Raw genomic sequence first — 22545 nt, 5'->3', positions numbered from 1 at the left:
TCATTATTATTTTTCAAAATATAGTCCGGCCCCCCACAAGGTCTGCTGAAAAAGTTTGCTGACCGCTGAGATTGTTGTTGTTGTTTAGTCGTTTAGTCGTGTCCGGCTCTTTGTGACCCCCTGGACCAGAGCACACCAGGCACTCCTGTCTTCCACTGCCTCCTGCAGTTTGCTCAAACCCATGAGATAGACGAATATATCAGAAACGAACAACAACAAAGTTTTCTCTTTCCACTTAGGTGTGCTTTGACATTCAGCCAGCCACAAACCTTTCTCTTGCACATCTCCCATTGAGGACAAAGTGAAGCCCTTCCTTACCCCCCCCCCCCCCAGGGACAGATGATTGGGCGAAGAACATTTCTTTCACATTTTCCTTTCTCTCTCTCTCCCCCCCCCCCCCGCCTTTTGATCTCTTCTCAGATTATTCCAGGGCATTAGGACCAGGTGGAAACCGCTGTCTACTTCTTCCTTTCTCATCTTTGGATTCTGTCCCCCCCCCTTCCCGCCCCCACCCCCAGCTCCTGGCCTTCACCATCGGTGTAAGAGACACACAGTCCTTGCACCCAGGTTTTGGTTAGTATCAGCCTTGGACCAGGCAATTCTTAACAGCTGCAGGGAGGAAGGAGGCGAGATGGATTGGGGAGGAGGGGGGAGGACAGTAGGCAGAGGTGGGTAGGGGAAAATAGAGGGGGGGGGGAATTGTTAGAAACGATGCTAATTTGTCCTAGCTGGGTGGAAGATGGCTGCTAATTTGTCATCCTCTGTATGATGATAAATTGCAACCTATGCATATATATGCATATATCTGGGCTTGCATATGAAATTCTAATTGATGGGGGAGGGCGTGGGGGGGGGGAGGAGGAGGACAGAGAGTCAGTCCCATCAACGTGAATATGCGAAGCTAACGTGCTGTAACGGCCATCGATTCACAGTGAGTCATTCTTCTGCTATATATATATATATTTATATATCTTTCCCCCTGCCTCTTTAAATATTTCGCTTTTTTCAAATATACGATTATATGAATATGTGTATTTAGAAATCACAAGGGGGGGGCATGTCGTGGGTTGCTTTAACAGCCCCCCACCTTTGCTGAGCAATGGAAGAGGTGGATGGGAAAGATAAGAAAACATCACCCCCATTCATAAAAAAAAATCTGTATATTCTTAAAACCTTTTTGCCAGGGTAGCGGCGGGGTGGTGATTTTATCAATCTTTTTTATCTCTGCTTTTTTTATTTAAAAACAACAACGGGTGCTTGGTAGCTTTAGCTGTGTTTTCCTTCTTTTAAAAAAGGATATTCTTCCATCTATATACGTGGTGGGTTTGGGGTTTGGTTTTTTTCAATGAGTCCTTCGTTTTCTTCAGACGACGAAGGTGGGTCTCTCTCTTTTTTTTATGAATGGGATTCAATCCCACCGGAAAAAAAGAGGGTGGGGGGTCTATTTGTTTGTGAATCGAAGCCATTTGCATCTGGATTCATTCATAAAAAGGCAGGGTGCGGATCTAGAAGATTCATGGCGGTGGGCTTCTCATCTTGCCTGTCAGTTTTGGATGCGTGGGGAGGGGGGCTACAAGGGAGGGGGGGCTTTTTAGCCGGCTGTGTCATAGTGGAAGGATCTGGGATTGCTTCTGGGTGTTGTTGAGATTTTTTTTGCGTTTTTTTTACAGCCCTGGAGGTGTTATAGGAGTGGCGCGGGGGGGGGGGGTTAGAAACGAGATTTCCCTTGTCTCTCTGTTATTTTTCCTCCTTACAGTTTGATACAAAAAAAAAATCCATATGTCTGTTATACATGTATTAATTTCCCTCTGTTCACCTGTTGTTTATTCAAGAAACAGGGACAAAGAACCGAGTCTAGGTCATGTGACCCTCCATTCACAAAAATCCAGCCCAGGGTTTCCATTGAGATGGGCTGAAGGAATAGGCGGCCGGGCCATAGAGACGCGTACCTTTCCTTAAGCCCTCCCGTTCCTAGCGCTGTCAGATAGGGGTAGGGGGCTGAGAAACAGGAGAGGTGGTCGGGTCTGCAGCTCTCCAGAAAAAATTGTTGACAGCCTAGAACATACATCTGGCTTGGGAGGGGTGGGGGTGGGGAGGGCACGATTTTATTTTATTTATTTTTTATTATTCCTTCAATATATGCACCAACAACAGACTGCAATTCTGCAATCAGGTTTGAAACTGGAAGTATGTATTTGAAATGTGAACTGTACAGTATAAGCTTCCTTGCCTGGTGGAGGGAGGGGGTGGAAATCTCTGTATATTTGTCGTAAAAGGAAATTAGCCGTATGCATACATTTTCTTTCAAATATGTGATTATAAATGGGGGGGGTTGATTCATACAGAGGGGGCTGCAAGATGTGCGTGTTAATTCGTGGCTGCAGGGGAGGGGGAGAATAGATTAGGATTTATTTTCTACCCCCCACTAGAATAAATTTTTTGCTTACGCCAAGGCCAGAAAGGGATGTGCTTGCATCAAATTTATTTCATGGCATGCTGTGTGTTTTTGTGTGTTGGGGCGAGAGGAGAGCATATAATTTTTTTCCTCCCCCCCCCTTTTTCATAATAATGGTGTCGTTTTTTTCTCTGAATTTGTCCTTATTCCAACTGGACGTGTTTAGGATTTGTTTTTTTTTTAAAGACCCCACAAAACTTTGTATGAAATATATTCACATTTTTCCCCCACCTTCCTATTGGAAAACAAAAAAAGGGGGGGCTATTAGAACATTGTGGGAAAGAAGGGGGGATGTGTTGCGCTGGAAAATGGGGAATTTGCACTGGTTTTGTGCATTTTTTCGTGAAAGGGGGATTGTGTATGCTTCAGTTTTTTCAAAAAAAAAGTCAGTTAAGAAAAACGCACAAATAAATAGACAATTCCTCTGTTTTTCTTCATTTCTTCCCCTTGCCACATAAAAAAAACCCAAGGAATACATCTCTCTACTTTGCCTCAACATCTTTGATCTTGTAATACTTAATGTCGTTTTCCATGGCAACGCATTGTGATGTCACCTGTATGTTGAAAACACTGTGTGTGTGTGAGAGAGAGAGAGAGAGAGAGAGTGTGAGAGAGAGAGAGGTATATATACATTATATTATATGCAGTGAGGATCTGATATTTCTGTCTTTGACTTTCATTGCAATGACACCCTCCCCCCAATTTTTTTTCGATAGAAAATAAATCTCTTCCCTTATCCTGGACAGCTGTGCTACAGATTCTTGGTGATAGAAGTGGAGGAATTGGGGTGGGGGGAATTTTCCTATATGGCACAGTGTTGATCCTGGGTTATTTATTCCTTTCACCTTTCTTATCTCTCCCCCCCCCCCTTCAACCTACAATGCAAACCCCTCTTTGTGCCATTAAAGGCGGAAACACGATATGGAGTGTGGAAGGGAAGAATCGAGGTGTTGCTTTCTCACCCGTCTATTTTCCTGCGCCCAAATTTCCATCATTTTTGTCCCCCGCAATAAAAAAGTTGGTAGGTTTTGCTTCGGCAAAGGATGAGAAGGGGCTTTCTTTTGCAGTGAAGCATTTTGCAAAAGAAAAAAGGTTTTGTGTTTCTTTTTCTCCCTGCAAGAAATGTTTAGAGCCATCAGGTTACCAGGTTTCTCGAGTCGGTTTTGAACGCAGGTTTGGAATACGGCTTAATGGTCGGAGTCAGGCTGGGAACCGGAGGCAAATTCAGTCTTGAGTCCTGGTGTCGTTGTCTAGTTTTGGGAAGAGCTTGTGTTGGTTTCAGGATTCTTGGAGGAAGTCTACACAACTGACTTTAAACTGGATTCCGAGTCGGATCTTTTGTCGCAAGGGACATTCTGCCATTCCTTGTGACTGGGCCTAGGGGTGTCTTAGAAATCCTGGCTCCTTTGCCGACTGATCGTTCCCAGATTCCCAAGATTCTTAGCAGGGGAGCCATGATGGTTAAAATGGTACAGAACTGGCCCTTGTGTTTGCAATGTAGACATGACCTTAGCTTTTGCAATGCTGACTCATTGCGTAACCTTGGCTGGTCCTCCCTTCGCATTTCCTTGGACTGTGCAACATTTGGTCGATCCATTGGTTGGAGGGGAAAAAACGATTAAAACTAGTTGGTTCCTTTTTTTAAAAAAATATTCCTGGTTTAATTGGGCCTCATAATCGTTTTTTTAAAAAAAAACAAAAAACTGAATACATGCAGCTCGATGCAACATGGATGGCATAGGAAAAACATGGAGGGAACATAAAGCCCGTTTTCTCTGACTCACGCAAGAGGAAATGCCTGTTCTAAGATGGTGTCTGCACAGACATGGAAAGAACATGACTTATCTAAAAGCAGCACATGCCTTAAAAGCAAAACAAAAACCTGATCTGTTTTATTTGCAGGCAGGTTCACGCAGATTCCATTCATTGATTGCACGAGTTTAATCCATTAATCAGCAAAGGTTTGCTTCCGCCAGGCAGCAACCCTGCCTTTTCCCCACCTGTGAAATGGGTACGATGGCGAAGCGATCGCAGCCCCAGTGACGCAGGATAAAATGAGTTCTAATTTGCAGGGCACGTAAACCCTGCTTTTAAAAGCCTCTCCTCCGGTGGGGAGAAAGGTGCTTTGAAACCCGGCGTTGACTTTTCTAAAATGCTGCCCTCCTCTCCCCCCCCCTTTTTTTCTTTTTAACAAGAGGTGCAGTTTGAGATTTGCATCCGTGAACTTCCTTGCGGGCCTAGTTCTTTGACGACTGAAGCCCACTGGGGACTCGTCTTGTATGTGGTCAAGAAAACAACACGTAAGCCAGCGAATGTTGTAGGGGAGCCATGGAATAAAGCTAGAGAATATGAGCCTCCCAATATAATTTGACTTTTAATTTCCATCGTCTCTGACAATGGACCGGGTTGCCTGGGGCCGAGGGCAACTGAAATCCAACTACTTCATTGAATCATAGACGTGTTGTTGTTGTTGTTTAGTCGTTTAGTCATGTCCGACTCTTCGTGACCCCCTGGACCAGAGCACGCCAGGCACTCCTGTCTTCCACTGCCTCCCGCAGTTTGGTCAAACTCATGCTGGTAGCTTCGAGAACACTGTCCAACCATCTCGTCCTCTGTCGTCCCTTTCTCCTTGTACCCTCCATCTTTCCCAGCATCAGGGTCTTTTCCAGGGAGTCTTCTCTTCTCATGAGGTGGCCAAAGTACTGGAGCCTCAGCTTCAGGATCTGTCCTTCCAGTGAGCACTCAGGGCTGGTTTCCTTCAGAATGGAGAGGTTTGATCTTCTTGCAGTCCATGGGACTCTCAAGAGTCTCCTCCAGCACCAGAATTCGAAAGCATCCATTCTTGGGCGATCAGCAGTAGACTTGTAGAGTAGTCCAACCCCCTGCAATGCGGCCCCACGTGGGGCTCGAACCCATGATCCTAAGGTCCAGAGTCTCCTGCTCTACCACTTGAGCTGGAGGGCACCAGGTTTGGGTCCTTGGACTAAAGCAAGAAGCCTGGATGGCTTTAAAATAGGATTAGGCAACTTGCCACGATCGCTGTGTCCTTCCAACGTCAGAGGCAGTATGCCTCTGAATCCCAGTTGCTGGGAATCATCAAATTATGGGGTTCGAAGGGACCCCACGAGTCATCTAGTCCATCCCTCTGCAATGTAGGAATCTCAGCTAAGGCATCCATGACAGATGGCCATCCAACCTCTGCTTAGAAACCTCCAGGGAAGGAGAGTCCACAGCCTCTTGTGGGAGTCTGTTCCACCGTCTTCACTGTCAGAAAATTCTTCCTGGTGTTTACTCAGAATCTCCTTTCTTGCAAGTTGAAGCCGTTGTTTTGGTTCCTACCATAGCTGTCAACCTTCCCTTTTTTTGCGGGAAATTCCCTTATTCCAGCGCTGTTTCCCGCTGCTCTCCCAGATTGTTAGATATCCCGTAGACTGTCCCCGGGACAAGTGAGGCTGCTGATCCCTCATTTTCAAATCTGAAAGTTGACAGCTATGGTTTCTACCCATCAGAGCAGGAGAATACAAGCTTGTTCCCTCTTCCATGTTGACAGCCTTTGAGATATTTGAAGGCAGCTATCCTGTCTCCTGGGGGACGCAGGTGGCACTGTGGGTTCAACCACAGAGCCTAGGCCTTGCCGATCAGAAGGTCGGTGGTTCGAATCCCCGCGACGGGGTGAGCTCTCGTTGCTCGGTCCCTGCTCCTGCCAACCTAGCAGTTTGAAAGCATGTCAAGTGCAAGTAGATAAATAGGTACCGCTCTGGCAGGAAGGTAAACGGCGTTTCCGTGCACTGCTCTGGTTTGCCAGAAGTGGCTTAGTCATGCCCGGAAGCTGTATGCCGGCTCCCTCGGCCAAGAATGCGAGATGAGCGCCGCAACCCCAGAGTCGGCCACGACTGGACCTAACGGTCAGGGGTCCCTTTACCTTTACCTATCCTGTCTCCTCTCAGTCTCCTCTTTTCCAGGCTCACCATACCCAGCTCCTTCGACTATTCCTCATCAGGCTTGGCTTCTAGACCCTTGATCACTTTGGTTGCCTTTCTCTGCACACGTTCGCAAGTGGGAAGGATGCTCTCGCACTCAGGTCTTCCTTCCAGGGTTCCCGTTGGGGCATCTGGTTGGCAGCTGTGAGAACAGGACACTGGGCTATAAGGGCCTCTGGCCTCATCCAGCAGGGCTCATCTTAGGTTCTTAATAATAATAATAATAATAATAATAATAGTAAATTTTATTTATACCCCGCCCTCCCCAGCCAAGACCGGGCTCAGGGCGGCTAACAACCAATAATAAAAATAAATTGATTAAAATACAACTTAAAAAACAAGATTAAAATACGACATTAAAACATTAAGATGCAGCCTCTTCACAGGTGGAGAAAGGAAAAAAGAAAGAGGGGAATCAAGTTGATTCCAAGCCAAAGGCCAGGCGGAACAACTCTGTCTTACAGGCCCTGTGGAAAGAAATCAGATCCTGCAGGGCCCTGGTCTCATGAGACAGAGCGTTCCACCAGGCTGGAGCCATCACTGAAAAGGCCCTGGCTCTGGTTGAGACTAATCTGACTTCCTTAGGACTGTGAAGAGTGCCTGTGTGAGTGCCTGGAGGCGGTTGGAGGATAGATGGCGGCTAACAGACTGAGGTTAAATCCTGACAAGACAGAGGTACTGTGGACGGGGGCGGGCTGGTGTGTGGGACTCCCTGGTCCTGAATGGGGCAACTGTGCCCCTGAAGGACCAGGGACGCAGCCTGGGAGTCATTTTGGACTCACAGCTGCCCATGGTGGCGCAAGTCAATTCTGTGTCCAGGGCAGCTGTTTACCAGCTCCATCTGGAACGCAGGCTGAGACCCTACCTGTCCACAGACTGTCTCGCCAGAGTGGTGCATGCTCTGGTTATCTCCCGCTTGGACTACTGCAATGTGCTCTATGTGGGGCTACCTTTGAAGGTGACCCAGAAACTGCTAATAATCCAGAATGCGGCAGCCAGACTGGTGACTGGGAGCAGCCACCGAGACTGCATAACACTTGAAAGACCTACATTGGCTCCCAGTACCTTTCTGAGCACAATTCAAAGTGTTGGTGCTGACCTTTAAAGCCCTAAACGGCCTCGGCCCAGTATCCCTGAAGGAGCGTCTCCACCCCCATCGTTCAGCCCTGACACTGAGGTCCTTCTGGCGGTTCCCTCCCTGCGAGAAGTGAGGTTACAGGGAACCAGGCAGAGGGCCTTCTCGGTGGTGGCACCCGCCCTGTGGAACGCCCTCCCACCAGACGTCAAGGAAATAAGCAGCTATCTTATCTTTAAAAGACATCTGAAGGCAGCCCTGTTTAGGGAAGTTTTTAATATTTAATGCTGTCTTGTTTTTAACACTCGATTGGAAGCCGTCCAGAGTGGCTGGGGAAACTCAGCCAGATGGGCGGGGTATAAAGAATAAAATATTATTATTAAGAACGTAGGAAGGGCCCAGCGGGATCAGGCCCGTGGCCTCACCAGGCGGGTGTCCTGTTCTCACAGTGGCCAACCTATTGCCTGTGGGGAAACCCACCAGTGGGTTTAGAGCGCAAAAACACTCTTCACCCACCTTCCAGACACTGGTATTCTGAAGCATCTCCGACTCAGTGGTGGATATCGGGGTTGTGGGTTTGAGCCCGGACATTGGGCAAAAGATTCCCACATTGCAGTGGGTTGGACTAGATGACATTTGTGCCCTCTTCCAACTCTAAAATTCTGCCGTTCTTAAGCCATTGTGGCTAGTAGCCTTCAATAGCCCTGTACTCCCCAAATTTGCCCAATTCTCTTTTAGAGGACGGCTGAGCCACAGAGATGTACCATATTTTTTGCTCTATAAGGCTCACCTTTTCCCTCCTAAAAAGTAAGGGGAAATGTGTGTGCATCTTATGGTGTGAATGCAGGCTGCGCAGCTATCCCAGAAGCCAGAACAGCAAGAGGGATCACTGCTTTCGCTGCGCAGCGGTCCCTCTTGCTGTTCTGGCTTCTGAGATTCAGAATATTTTTTTTCTTGTTTTCCTCCTCCAAAACTAGGTGCGTCTTGTGGTCTGGTGCATCTTATAGAGCGAAAAATACGGTAATTTCCAGAGGGGGTGTGGGTGAGGTGCTTGATGTGGCAACAGTTTGTGGACTCCCCAAGAAAGGGGCAGGTGACGACGGCCTGTCACAGAGTCGGCCGGTCCGCAGTTCAACTGGGTAAGCGTTGTACACAGCACCAAGGAAAACAACGGCTTGTGAATCCTGGGTTTTGCAGCTCAGTGTGGTGTATATACACCCCTTGCGGGTTTCATAGTCAGTCTCTTCCCTCTAGGACTGTAATTGTGTGCGAGAGAGAGATTTATTTCATTTTATCTTAGCACAAGGGATCCTTGCTAAGCTACAGTCATTGGCCTTCTTTGGAGGCAGCCATGATGCTCAAAACTGTGCGGTGTTGCGTAGGTACAACCCAGCCTCTGCACCTCGAGGCGGCTAAATCAGAAGGCTGTTGGGTATTGGCTTTTAAATCACAAAACTTTCTCTGGTGTCTCGTGTACCTTTGCACCCTAAAATTGACTCCGGCACAAAAACCGCTTCCAGGAACGTCCTGTGACGCTTCAGAAATATGTAAAGGTTTGAGAATGAAGGATGGATCGGGTCGAAATTGCCTGCCCCCCAAAAAAACCACACACCTGCCTTGGCTGCTCAGGTTTAAAGGAAGTTCGGGTTTCAATTTCCTGAACCACAGGCCATGGAGCCAATCCCCCCCAAAAAACCCTCCATAGAAAATATATTGGAGTCAATGTGCAGTGACACCCCTAATCTTGCAGCTGGAATAAATTGGTTATATTCTTATCTGGAACTGGAAGGTCGACTGATTTGGGGGAGGGGATTGTGGAGAAATGACAAATATCTGTTGCAGTGGGTCAAATGCGATGAGTGGTTTAGGTCGTGTGTTTGTGGAAGGTGCTTATAATCTCCCCCCCCCCAAAAAAAAAGCTCTCAAAAGCCTCAGTACACCTCCCTGTTTACCCTGTGCCGGTAAAAATATGCATACCATATGCCTTTTTTTGCATTTTGTGTCATTCTTTGACAGAAACTAGCCTCGCTTCCTTTCCTTACCCGACGTCTTTGTCAAGCGCTCATAAGGACTAGCCCCTTGTTTCTTAATTTAAAAAAACAACAACCCCAACCTCTGGGAACTAAGATGCTCAGCATCTAGCAAAAAGCTGCTACTCTTTTGCTATAGAGGTGCAGCGTCCTGTTCTTCCGAGAACTTCCGAGCCTGGCGATTCAGCCTTCTACCCCCTTAAGCCTTCCTGCCAGGCCTCTTAACAGAAGTCTGCTCCTTGCTGCCGTTACACTGAAGCAGAAGAAAGGCGGCAAGTTGCCTCCTCGTCCCTCCTTCGCGTTCTGCCTCTTAATGCATTGTTCCTTGCTATCGCTGCAGGCAGCAGCCTTCGTGATCTGCGCAGGGGTGTATTTTAAATCTGTTTACCATACATGCAAGCTTCCTCTTCCAGTAAGCTGGGCTGTTCTTTTCATCAGAGAGAGAGAGATGGAGAATGAATATGTGGCACCCCTTTAAAAATGTGGCTCAATACACTTTAGTGCACAGAAATTAGTGGGGGGGGGGAGAATTTCAAATCTGCACAAGAAAATTGTTTCGCAGGTTGTGATGAGCGGGGAGGGGTGAAGATGTCAGGGGAGACAACTGGGTGTGCAGAGGGGCACCTTGACTTTAAAAAATAAATAAAAATAAATAAGAGAAATCAAAAATTAATTTAAAAGAGGGTTTAGGGATGGAGAAGCCTTTGCTGGGCACCTGGCCAGACGGCAAGCTTTGGTAACTACTTTGTGTAGTGACCATGGAGTGTGTGTTTGTGTTAAAAAGGGGCAACTTCGGCTGATTATTTGTGCGAAGGGACCTGTAAATTGAAAGCCACGCATATATGGTTACTGAGGCTGTATGTCCATTCAAAAGCGTTGCTTTAATGGAAAATGTCGTCCCTCGCCCCTTAAGCTGGCCTTTCCTTCTAACGGCGAGCCGTTTTCTTCTGTTTATCAAACTCTACATTTTTTCTCTCTCTCTCTTTCTCCTGTTTCCTTCAGTATTTCGAAAAGAGCATTTCTGTCGAGGTTCGGGTGGTACGTGGCTGTCTTTGATCGACTAAAATTTGGGTGACTCATCCATGGGCGGCTCCAGGTTTTGATTCGCGTGATGGTGGCAGGTTAGGGCTTTTTAGGGGTGGGCGGTGGAACCTGCCAGCCCCCCCCCCTTTGGAACCGATTCGTCGGCTGGTGCAGAATTACTCCAAAACTGCTCTTGAGTCCGGCGCACGGCCGTAGCACCAGGAATTTGCCACGCTTGCTGTCTGGGGTCTGCAGATGATGCTTTTCAGAGAAATATTTATTCTCGGCCTCCCAAACAGGTGAGGACCACTTCTGCAGGGCGGCTGACTTTTCCGACGTGGAATAAATCTGAACGCAGCCGTTTCCCGATTGCACATTTTGCTGTCTGCGAATGACACGTGCTTTCAGCCCAGGATGGAGGCTGGTTTAGGAACACTGCTGTGCGGAGCCAGCCTGCCACATTCCTGAGGACTAGCCTCTTAGGACTGGATCTCGCCTCTTAGGACTGGATCTCCTCAGGGTTGCTTTTTGATCCACAGACACCCCGTTGCAGAAGCTGTAAAAAGGTAAAGGGACCCCTGACCATTAGGTCCAGTTGTGGCCGACTGTGGGGTTGAGGCACTCATCTCGCTTTATTGGCCAAGGGAGCCGGCATACAGCTTCCGGGTCATGTGGCCAGCATGACTAAGCCGCTTCTGGCAAACCAGAGCAGTGCACGGAAACGCTGTTTACCTTCCCGCTGGAGTGGTACCTATCTATCTACTTGCACTTTCATAGAATCATAGAATCATAGAGTTGGAAGAGACCACAAGGGCCATCGAGTCCAACCCCCTGCCAAGCAGGAAACACCATCAGAGCACTCCTGACATATGGTTGTCAAGCCTCTGCTTAAAGACCTCCAAAGGAGGAGACTCCACCACACTCCTTGGCAGCAAATTCCACTGTCAAACAGCTCTTACTGTCAGGAAGTTCTTCCTAATGTTTAGGTGGAATCTTCTTTCTTGTAGTTTGGATCCATTGCTCCGTGTCTGCTTCTCTGGAGCAGCAGAAAACAACCTTTCTCCTTTGACGTGCTTTCGAACTGCTAGGTGGGCAGGAGCAGGGACCGAGCAACGGGAGCTCACCCCGTCGCGGGGATTCGAACCGCCAACATTCTGATCGGCAAGCCCTAGGCTCTGTGGTTTAACCCACAGCGCCACCTGCAGAAGCCGTACACCAGGCTTAAATTGGTTGAAAGGTTGTTAGAAATGGCCTTGCGGAGCCAAAACACCATCAAACCCAGTGTTCTGCTCCCGGCAGGGGTCAGCCAGAAGTTCCTGGGGCCATTATTTTCTAGAAGTCCCTGATGCACTTTCTCCAGTCTTAGGTTTTTGGAGAAATTGCATTCTCAGATAGATGTTCCTGGGGAGCTGAGGCAAGCCATAGATGTTTCAACCCAGTGTGCTGTCTCCAGTGTTTTGTTGTCGTCGTCCGTGAGCCAAGGAGGATGTCAAAATGGCCCTGCCTGGGAAAGCCGTTTTTCTCTGGGCTCTGATCCTCATCAGTAGCAATCACAGGTGGGCAAGAGACTCAGGTTGTGTTGTGCAGAAGCAGGTAGAACATTTTGAAGGTGGCCCAAGGGGGGGGGGGTGTTAACAAGCAGAGGACCAGGTATTTGGACTGACAGAGACCCACTTTAATCCTCCTGCTAAGGGTCCAGACCAGAGGCAGCAGCTTTTTAAAGGGTACACAGGTGGCTCCTTGTGTTACCTGTTCCCTGCAGGCCTGGAAGCTGCAGCGTCCCTGTTCGACCACCTGCAGGGGTGGCGCTGCAGAGCAGCCGAGTTGAAGCCACGGAGAAATCAAGTACAGTGGTACCTCGGGTTACAGACGCTTCAGGTTACAGACGCTTCAGGTTACAGACTCCGCTAACCCAGAAATAGTACCTTGGGTTAAGAACTTTACCTCAGGATGAGAACAGAAATCATGCTCAGGTGACGCGGCGGCAGCAGGAGGCCCCATTAGCTAAAGTGGTGCTTCAGGTTAAGAACAGTTTCAGGTTAAGAACCGACCTCCGGAACGAATTAAGTACGTAACCAGAGGTACCACTGTACCAGAGTCCTTGGGCGCCATGCCATTGTGTTGCCGGAACGTAGATGCTTTGCAAAAGGGCACCTGCTTTGCCAGCCCTAGATACAAACTGAACAGCATCCTAATCAAGGGCCTGATCCACCACCAGGTAGCCCTTCCAAGCAGGATGCTTTAAGATGAGTGGGAGCTGCACAAGAGCACCGCCACGCTGGAAGTTGGCAACCTGTGCTCCGGCTGGGTTGGACGGGCCTTGGCATGTGTCCATGTTTGTGTATCTATTTTTAGTGCGCACGCTTTGAACTCCCTGCCGATGAACAGCAGGCAGACTTCTTTGCTGCAGCCTTTCTTCCTGCCTGCTAAAAACATGTCTGTTTACGCAAGCCTACCCAGACACGGGTGGCGCTGTGGGTTAAACCACAGAGCCTAGGGCTTGCCGATCAGAATGTTGGTGGTTCGAATCCCCGCGACGGGGCGAGCTCCCGTTGCTCAGTCCCTGCTCCTGCCCACCTAGCAGTTCGAAAGCACGTCAAAGTGCAAGTAGATAAATAGGTACCACTCCGGCGGGAAGGTAAATGGCGTTTCTGTGCGCTGCTCTGGTTCGCCAGAAATGGCTTAGTTATGCTGGCCACATGACCCAGAAGCCAATAAAGCGAGATGAGTGCCGCAACCCCAGAGTCGGCCACGACTGGACCTAATGGTCAGGGTCCCTTTACCTTTACCCAGTCGCGTAGGTCTTTTCACTTGGTAGAAGAAGAAGAATAGTTTGGATTTGATATCCTGCCTTTCACTCCCCTTCAGGAGTCTCAAAGCGGCTAACATTCTCCTTTCCCGTCCTCCCCCACAACAAACACTCTGTGAGGTGAGTGGGGCTGAGAGACTTCAGAGAAGTGTGACTGGCCCAAGGTCACCCAGCAGCTGCATGTGGAGGAGCGGAGACGCGAACCCGGTTCCCCAGATTACGAGTCTACTGCTCTTAACCACTACACCACACTGGCTCTGGTCTTTAACTCACTGCTGAATTTAATTGTTTTCTGGGATGTTTTAAATAATAATGTTTTAACTGTTTCAATGGATAATGTGGCTGGTCATCATCCCTGGCCTTTGGTCCTGCTGCCTGGGAGTTGGGATTCCAGAAAGTTCTGGGGTGGCCACATGTCTCCTTTTCTGGATTTGCAGAATAAAGTCACAATTTTTTGCCAGGGGGGGGGGCGGCGGCTTTTTTTTGGTAGTGTGACTGTAGGGAGCAGTGCACATTGAATTTTTCAGCTTTCAAATTCCCAAAGTGTGTGTGGGGGGGGGGGAGACATGCTAAAAAGTTGCGACGTGACTTGGGAATTCAAAAGATCGTTTGGTGAAATGAATACGATTTGCTTTTGCCTGGCAAGTCAAAAATGTGTGCAAAGTTAAAACGTGGTTGCCAAGTGCTTGCAATTCTGTTATATCTTGTCGTTATTTAGCATTACCTGGCATTTTGCAGAAGGTAAAATTAAAACGCTTTGCTTTTCTGAAAACAGCTTATATGCCTCTTCACCAGATGTAGACTTTTGAAGCAAAATGTTGTCCAGTCACAAAATAGAAGGGGGGTTTGAATTCCTCCCACCCCAAAGCATATTTTTAAGACCCTTAAAAAATTTAAGACACCCCCCTGAAAGGACACACCCTACTGTACGAAGGCCAGTACCTCAACACTGACTAGATGATGCTTTTACAAAACTCTGTGCCATACTCCACATAAGGTGGGGATAGGAAAACAAGATAGGAATGGAACTCATGGTTGGATTACTTCTATGCGCTCTCTCTGGGGCTGTCCTTGGGGTCTGTCCGGAGGCTTCCGCTGGTGCAGAACGCAGTGTTTAGGTTGTTTGCCGGGGGGGGAGCAAACTGCCTCCGGCATATAACATCCTGTATATGTTGTTACTAACGTGAGTCCCTGTGCAATTCGGAACCAAATCACCGTATTTTTCGCTCTATAAGACGCACCAGACCACAAGACGCACCTAGTTTTTGGAGGAGGAAAACAAGAAAAAATATATATTCTGAATCTCAGAAGCCAGAACAGCAAGAGGGATCGCTGCGCAGTGAAAGCAGCGATCCCTCTTGCTGTTCTGGCTTCTGGGATAGCTGCGCAGCCTGCATTCGCTCCATAAGACGCACACACATTTGCCCTTACTTTTTAGGAGGGAAAAAGTGAGTCTTATAGAGCAAAAAATACGGTACCCTGTATCAACCAGCAGATATCTATGGTCTGCAGCACAGTCTCTGCGGCAAGTCCCAAAAAACTCAGCAACTCGGAGCAGGGCTTTTAGTGTGGCGGCCCCCGCCCTGTGGAATACCATCCCTGTTGAGGAGAAACAGCAGACGTCCGTTTTTGCTGGCTCTTCCTGGAAGCAGCCAAAGATGTTTGCTTCCCCACAGCTGGATAAACAGTTCTTGACCCCAAAGATCCTCTTCTAAGGGCTTCAGCCCTGTCATCAATGTTATTTGTTTGTTTCTGTGTTTTGAACTGTTTTTAATTATTTCGCCGTGAGACGGTGGTTCAGAAAGCGATCAATAAGTCAGTGTTAAAAATAATAATTACGTATCTTTGGGTGCCGGGAAAAAGCTTTATTCTTTTTTCCCATCAGGACTTTTGCTTTTAATTATCTGTGGCCTTTTGCTGGAAGTAGGGTGTTTCAATCTACTTTTTAATAAACAGAATTCTCTTTTAGATTAGGTTTTTTTTTTTTAAAAAATGCTGGGTTTAACGTATGTATGTGTTCGTTTAAAATATTGTAAGTCGCTTTGAGTTGCCGTGGCAAAAAATGCGACAATTAAATTTAATAAATCGTAATGATGCCACATTTTTTAAGACCCTTGCAAAAACCCGGCACGGACATCTTCACCTGTGTTCAAAGTGTTGAATGCCACATCTTCAGGGCACGAACAGGTGTACATTTCAACCACTGTGCAAGCCTTGTGCAAGCAGATGAGGACGAACGCTGAATAAACAGTCGTCTGAAGGTTTGCCTGCCTACAGGAGCTCTCAGTGTTCTGCATCTGCCTGCCTCCTTTATTTATGCTATTGCACATATTCAACTGGTTTTCCACCCTCGTATCTCTCCCCTTTTTATTTTTTTGCTTACACTGTCTTATCAAGGACGTCTCTGGATGTGCTGCGCAGCGGCTGCACCCAGAGGCCTCTTTGCACAAGATCGAAACCAGCGTCCGCCTCCTTTTCCTTCTAGTCAAGGCGACATCTCCCCCACCCCCACCCCCAACCTGCCCCACCCACAGGCAATTTAATGATTAACTTTGCGAACAAGGTACCGAAAAAAACATCTGCTTGCTATAAGAATCAGATTAGATCAGAGTTTGCATAACGCTCGGCAGCTGAGGCTGCTGTTCCCGTGACTGTGATGGGGGCACATCTAAAGCCAGCTGCCTTTTGCTAACATTCGGCCAAGACACAAGCGCGACACCTGCTTGACATGCAGAACGTCCCAGGTTCAAGTCCTGCCTTCTCCAGATACGTTAAAAAAAAGAGGTCAGGGAGCAGGTGATGGCTTAGACCAGCGGTCAGCAACCTTTTTCAGCTGTGGTCCAGTCCACTGTCCCTCAGACCATGTGGTGGACCGAAATATATTTTTTTGGGGGGGGGGGGGATGAATGAATTCCTGTGCCCCACAAATAACTCAGAGATGCATTTTAAATAAAAGCACACATTCTACTCATGTAAAATTGAGAGTGCCATAAGAAAGCTGCAGAGATAGTGCAGGATAGTGCGCACCCCGGAAATGATTGCTTTCTGGAAGAAGGTAAGGTAAAGGGACCCCTGAACATTAGGTCCAGTTGTGGCCGACTCTGGGGTTGCGGCGCTCATCTCGCTTTATTGGCCGAGGGAGCCGGTGTACAGCTTCCGGGTCATGTAGCCAGCATGACCAAGCCGCTTCTGGCGAACCAGAGCAGCACACGGAAACACTGTTTACCTTCCCGCTGGAGTGGTACCTATTTATCTACTTGCACTTTGATGTGCTTTCGAACTGCTAGGATGGCAGGAGCAGGGACCGAACAACGGGAGCTCACCCCGTCGCGAGGATTCGAACCGCTGACCTTCTGATCGGCAAGTCCTAGGCTCTGTGTTTAACCCACAGCGCCACCTGTGTCTGGAAGAAGGTACAGGGTTATAAAGACTAGGACTAGCTGCCTGAGAATAAGTTTCTACCCAAATGCGATTTTGGTTTTAAACACATTGTAAGGGGTCTGTATGGGAGTACAGTGGTACCTCTAGATGCGAACGGGATCCGTTCCGGAGCCCTATTTGCATGTAGAAGCAAACGTAACTAGCGACGGCACGTCTGCGCACTCACACATCGCTTTTTGCCGCCTCTGCGCATGCGCGTGATGTCATTTTGAGCATTTGCGCAAGTGGCAAAACCCAGAAGTAACGTGCTCCGTTACTTCCAGGTTGCCGTGGAGCGCAACTCGAACGCACTCATCCCGAAGCACATTCAACCCGAGGTATGACTGTATATTGTATTTAAAAATGGGGCATCAGAGTTTTTAGGGGCTAACCAGGTTGGGATAGCTGGGATAGCAGGCTTGTTGGGTTTTGAATGTAGATTTTTCAATTTCGTTGTTCTGTAAGGGACAATGACAATAAAGATTATCGTATCGTAAAAACACCAGGCGGGCCCCACAAATAACCCAGAGATTCATTTTAAATAAAAGGACACATTCTACTCATGTAAAAACATGCTAATTCCCGGACAGTCGACGGGCCAGATTTAGAAGGCGATTGGGCTGGATGTGGCCCCCGGGCCTTAGGTTGTCTACCCCTGGCTTAGACCCCGGGAAGTTATTAGGCCAGGCTTTGCCAACTTGGCGCCCTCTGAATGTTTTGAATGACAACTCCCATCAGCCCACAGCTGATGTTTTGTAGTGCAAGCCTGATGAGGAACGGTTGAAGGAGCTGGGTATGTTTAGCCTGGAAAAGAGGAGACAGAGAGGAGATAAGAGAGCCATTTTCAAATATCTGAAGGGCTGTCAACATGGAAGAGGGAGCAAGCTATACAGTAAAGGTTCACTATCTATGCTAGCATTTGATTGCCGTTGGAGTGAGACTGAGATGAGAAATAAGACTTAAGAGCACATATTGATATAGGAACGTATTAGAGAAAATGTAAAGAAATATACAATAATAAGAGTACATTCATTTGTTAAAAAGGAATATACAACGGGATAGACAGGAAGTCTAGTGTGTTGGTATGAATATGATTTTTGGGGGAAATTTTGTTTCCTCTCTTTGTTCTTTCTTTTTTTTATTTCTTTTTTTGTTCTAGGTATATAAATTTTTTTATTTAATTTTGGTACAGTTGTACCTCAGGTTAAGCACTTAATTCGTTCCGGAGGTCCATTCTTAACCTGAAACTGTTCTTAACCTGAAGCACCACTTTAGCTAATGGGGCTTTCCGCTGCTGCTGCGCCGCCGGAGCACGATTTCTGTTCTCATCCTGAAGCAAAGTTCTTAAGCTGAGGTAATATTTCTGGGTTAGCAGAGTCTGTAACCTGAAGCGTATGTAACCCGAGGTACCACTGTATACATGTTGGAAATTATATTACAGTGGTACCTCAGGTTACATACGCTTCAGGTTACAGACTCCCCTAACCCAGAAATAGTGCCTCAGGTTAAGAACTTTGCTTCAGGTTGAGAACAGAAATCGTGCTCCGGTGGCACGGCAGCAGCAGCAGCGGAAAGCCCCATTAGCTAAAGTGGTGCTTCAGGTTAAGAACAGTTTCAGGTTGAGAACGGACCTCTGGAACGAATTAAGAACTTAACCCGAGGTACCACTGTAGTTGACAGACCTTTGCTTGGATTAAGTGACACTAGACGAATTAAGTACTTAACCTGAGGTACCACTGTAATATGATAAAGTTTACCGATGTAATATAAGAATGTTAACAAATCAATAAAATGCAAATTCAAAAAAAAAAAAAAAAAAAGAAGAAGGAGGGAGCAAGCTTGTTTTCTCCTGCTCTGGAGGGTAGGACTCGAACCCAAGGCTTGAAGGAGATTAGGACTAAACATCAGGGAGAACCTTCTGACAGTATCAGCTGTTCAATAGTGGAAGGTGGGAGGTTGTGGATGCTCCTTCCTTGGAGGTTTTTAAGCAGACGTTGGATGGCCACCTGTCATGGATGCTTTACCTGAGATTCCTGCCTCGCAGGGGGTTGGACTAGATGACCACAAGGGGTCCCTTCCTACTCTACAATCCTATCATTCTACGATCAGGCTGGCACATCCACTGCACGCTTTTCGGTGCCAGCTCAAAAATATTTTCGCCTATCCGGACAAGGTAGAAACTTGACATGTGTTTTCATCAGGGTTGCAGGTTATCGCCCATTTTAATTACTATTTTCAAACGTTTGAAATCGTTGTTTTTACTGGTAATGGCCTTGTTTCTCTCCTTTGGGTAAACCGCTTTGTATATATATAATTTTTTATTAGTTTTATTTTAATATATCATTTTCAACAGTAATTAAACATACTTCTACATCTTATTCAAATTTTTGACTTCCAGCAATCCTGTCTGAAAATTTTACAATCTAATCTCTCGGCATGCATTTCTTATCTTCCCTGTTACATTTCAAACTCATAACCAATATCTCTATCTTTTTCTACTTTGCAACACTTCGTATATTTCTCCTTACAAAACTTCTTGTAGTCCTAGCGTAATTTGTTGATTAAAGTTGCTCTTCAAATAATTCATATACTTCTTCCAATCTTCTGTAAATCTCTGGTCCCGCAGGTTTCGAATCCTTCCTGTCATTTTGTCCAATTCTGCATAGTTCATTAATTTCATCTGCCATTCTTCTTTTGTCGGAATTTCTTCTTATTTCCATTTCTGGGCTAACAATACTCTTGCTGCAGTTGTTGCATATAAAAACAATTTACGGTAACATCTTGCCTATTAATGTCCTCACCTATACTGGTTTTTTAAAAAATGTATATTTCAACATCTTTTTCATCTCATTATATATCATTTCCCAGAAGTTCTTTACTTTTTTACGTTCCCACCACATATGATAAAATGTTCCTTCTTTTTCTTTACATTTCCAACATTTATTGTCTTATACATTTTAGCTAATTTCACTGGTGTAATATACCAGCTTAAAAATCAGAGACATCACCTTGCCAACAAAGGTCCGTAGGGTTAAAGCTATGGTTTTCCCAGTAGTGATGTATGGAATTGAGAGCTGGACCATCAAGAAGGCTGATCGCTGAAGAATGGATGCTTTTGAATTCTGGTGCTGGAGGAGACTCTTGAGAGGCCCATGGACTGCAAGAAGATCAGACCTATCCATTCTGAAGGAAATCAGCCCTGAGTGCTCACTGGAAGGACAGATCCTGAAGCTGAGGCTCCAAGACTTTGGCCACCTCATGAGAAGAGAAGACTCCCTGGAAAAGACCCTGATGACGAGATGGTGGGACAATGTTCTCGAAGACGAGATGGTGGGACAATGTTCTCGAAGCTACCAGCATGAGTTTGACCAAACTGCGGGAGGCAGTGGAAGACAGTGCCTGGCATGCTCTGGTCCAGGGGGTCACGAAGAGTCGGACACGACTAAACAACAAAATATACCAGCTATACATCATTTTCATCATATTTTCTTTCAAAGCATTACAGGCTTATCGTCCATTTTAATTATTATTTTTAAACGTTTGAGATCGTTGTTTTTACTGTTAATGTCCTTGTTTCGCTCCTTTGGGTAAACTGCTTTGTGGAATGAATAAATGCTCCTTCCAGGGTGTTTGTTGTGGTGATTAGACCCACAATACAGGTGAACGGTAGAGTAGCAGAAAGTCTGAAAGAATGCGCAAGAATATATGCGAACTTAGTATATATGTTGATTAACTGCTCGATGATTAGATTATTTTGGTGCGAGGTGAGGATATTTATAGCAAGAGCAATAAAAATAAATTGTTATTTAGGGGAACTGAATTTAATTCTAAATTATATTCCGGAAACGTGGGAGATTTCAAGGGGTCCAAAAAAATGGATGTACCGTGCTATATTAGAAGCAAAAAAACTTGTTTTGATGAATTGGAAGAGCTGCAAAAAGATTCCATCGAGCACATGGATTGATAATACGGACAGGTTAGCTACATACAAACGAATTGCATGTCGACTCAAATTAAGAATGGATAAATAGGAAGAAATCTGGAGTGAATATTTAAGCGATAAGGCGGATAGAGGTGGGAAGTGGGGGGAGGGGAGAGAGGTGGGAAAATATTGTTTAAAAAGGTGTAGTCGTAGGTATATCAGTGTATTCAAATCTGAATTGTCAAATTGTGTTATTGTTATTATGGTTTTTGTTGTATGTGTCCTTTGCGGTTGATGTTTGTATCGAAAAAATGATTAAACGTGTTTTTTTTCAAAAAGAATATATATACCCGGGTTGAGGATTTGAGCCGGACTGTAGAATTTCCCCATCCCTGATCTCTGGCCATGAGGACCAGCCGTCAGTCAGAGCGGATGTCCTGAGAGGTGCACAATGGCCGAGCGGAAGCTGAGCTTTGTTGTTGTTTAATCGTTTACTCGTGTCCGACTCTTCGTGACCTGCTGGACCAGAGCATGCCAGGCACTCCTGTCTTCCCCTGCCTCCCGCAGTTTGGTCAAACTCATGCTGGTAGCTTCGAGAACGCTGTCCAACCATCTCGTCCTCTGGCGTCCGCTTCTCCTTGTGCTCTCAATTTTCCCAACATCAGGGTTTTTTCCCAGAGAGTCTTATCTTCTCATGAGGTGGCCAAAGTCTTGGAGCCTCAGCTTCAGGATCTGTCCTTCCAGTGAGCACTCAGGGCTGATTTCCTTCAGAATTGAGAGGTTTGTTCTTCTTGCAGTCCATGGGACTCTCAAGAGTCTCCTCCAGCACCATAATTCAAAAGCATCCATTCTTTGGCGAGCAGCCTACTTTATGGTCCAGCTCTCACTTCCATACATCACTACTGGGAAAACCATGGCTTTAACTATACGGACCTTTGTTGGCAAGGTGATGTCTCTGCTTTTTAAGATGCTGTCTAGGTTTGTCATTGCTTTTCTCAGAAGCTGAGCTACAAAGTGCCTAATGCAAATTCTGCCTTTGCATTCAGCACACTTTGTGGCCTGATTCTGTACATCAACGCGAGCCAAACTCTCATCTTCATGGTTCCTCCTCATGACATGCAGCTTGGAGGGGGCCTGACTCTGACCTACATTGCAGGGCCATTCTCACGGTTGCAAACACTTACTTCAGGCATTTTGAATCATCTAAAACAGGGGTCAGCAATTTTTTCAGCAGGGGGGCGGTCCACTGTCCCCTGGCCTTGTGGGGGGCCAGAGTATATTTTTTTTGGGGGGGAATGAACGAATTCCTAAGCCCCACAAATAACCCAGAGATGCGTTTTAAAGAAAGGGACACATTCTACTTGTGTAAAAACACACTGATTCCTGGACTGTCCGCAGGCCGGATTGAGAAGGCGATTGTGCCGGATCCCGCCCCCAGGCCTTAGTTTGCCTACCCATGATCTAAAAACACGACACTCTTTTTATTTTTATTAAAGATTTTATTGATTTACAAAAGTGTGTGCAATGTCTCTCTCTTGTATTTCTCCCCCCGCCCCATGTAACATTTTTACAAATCAGTTTCATTTGTTGAAGGGAAGATACTGTATTCTGCTCTGGTCAGACCTCACCTGGAGTACTGTGTCCAGTTCTGGGCACCACAGTTCAAGAAGGACACTGACAAACTGGAACGTTTCCAGAGGAGGGCAACCAAAATGGTCAAAGGCCTGGAAACGATGCCTTATGAGGAACGGCTAAGGGAGCTGGGCATGTTTAGCCTGGAGAAGAGGAGGGTTAAGGGGTGATATGATAGCCATGTTCAAATATATAAAAG

General features: G+C 46.6%; 1 protein-coding gene across 4 annotated transcripts in view; it reads left to right on the top strand.

Moving 5' to 3' along the window:
- The first annotated feature begins 517 nt into the window (after window positions 1–517).
- The window catches only part of SPRED3 (sprouty related EVH1 domain containing 3), a 39681-nt gene continuing 17653 nt past the window's right edge, over window positions 518–22545 (top strand). Inside the window, exon 1 of one of the 4 annotated variants that reach the window (XM_083455646.1) lies at window positions 518–573. The gene's annotated coding sequence lies outside the window, so the exon portion shown is untranslated. The other 3 variants (XM_083455647.1, XM_083455648.1, XM_083455649.1) reach the window with 3 other exon arrangements.

This window comes from Podarcis tiliguerta (assembly GCF_965153285.1).
Source record: "Podarcis tiliguerta genome assembly, chromosome: 8".
NCBI classification, from domain to species: Eukaryota; Metazoa; Chordata; class Lepidosauria; order Squamata; family Lacertidae; genus Podarcis; species Podarcis tiliguerta.
Note: the sequence above shows the minus strand (reverse complement) of the source record. Positions and strands in the feature narration are given on the sequence as shown.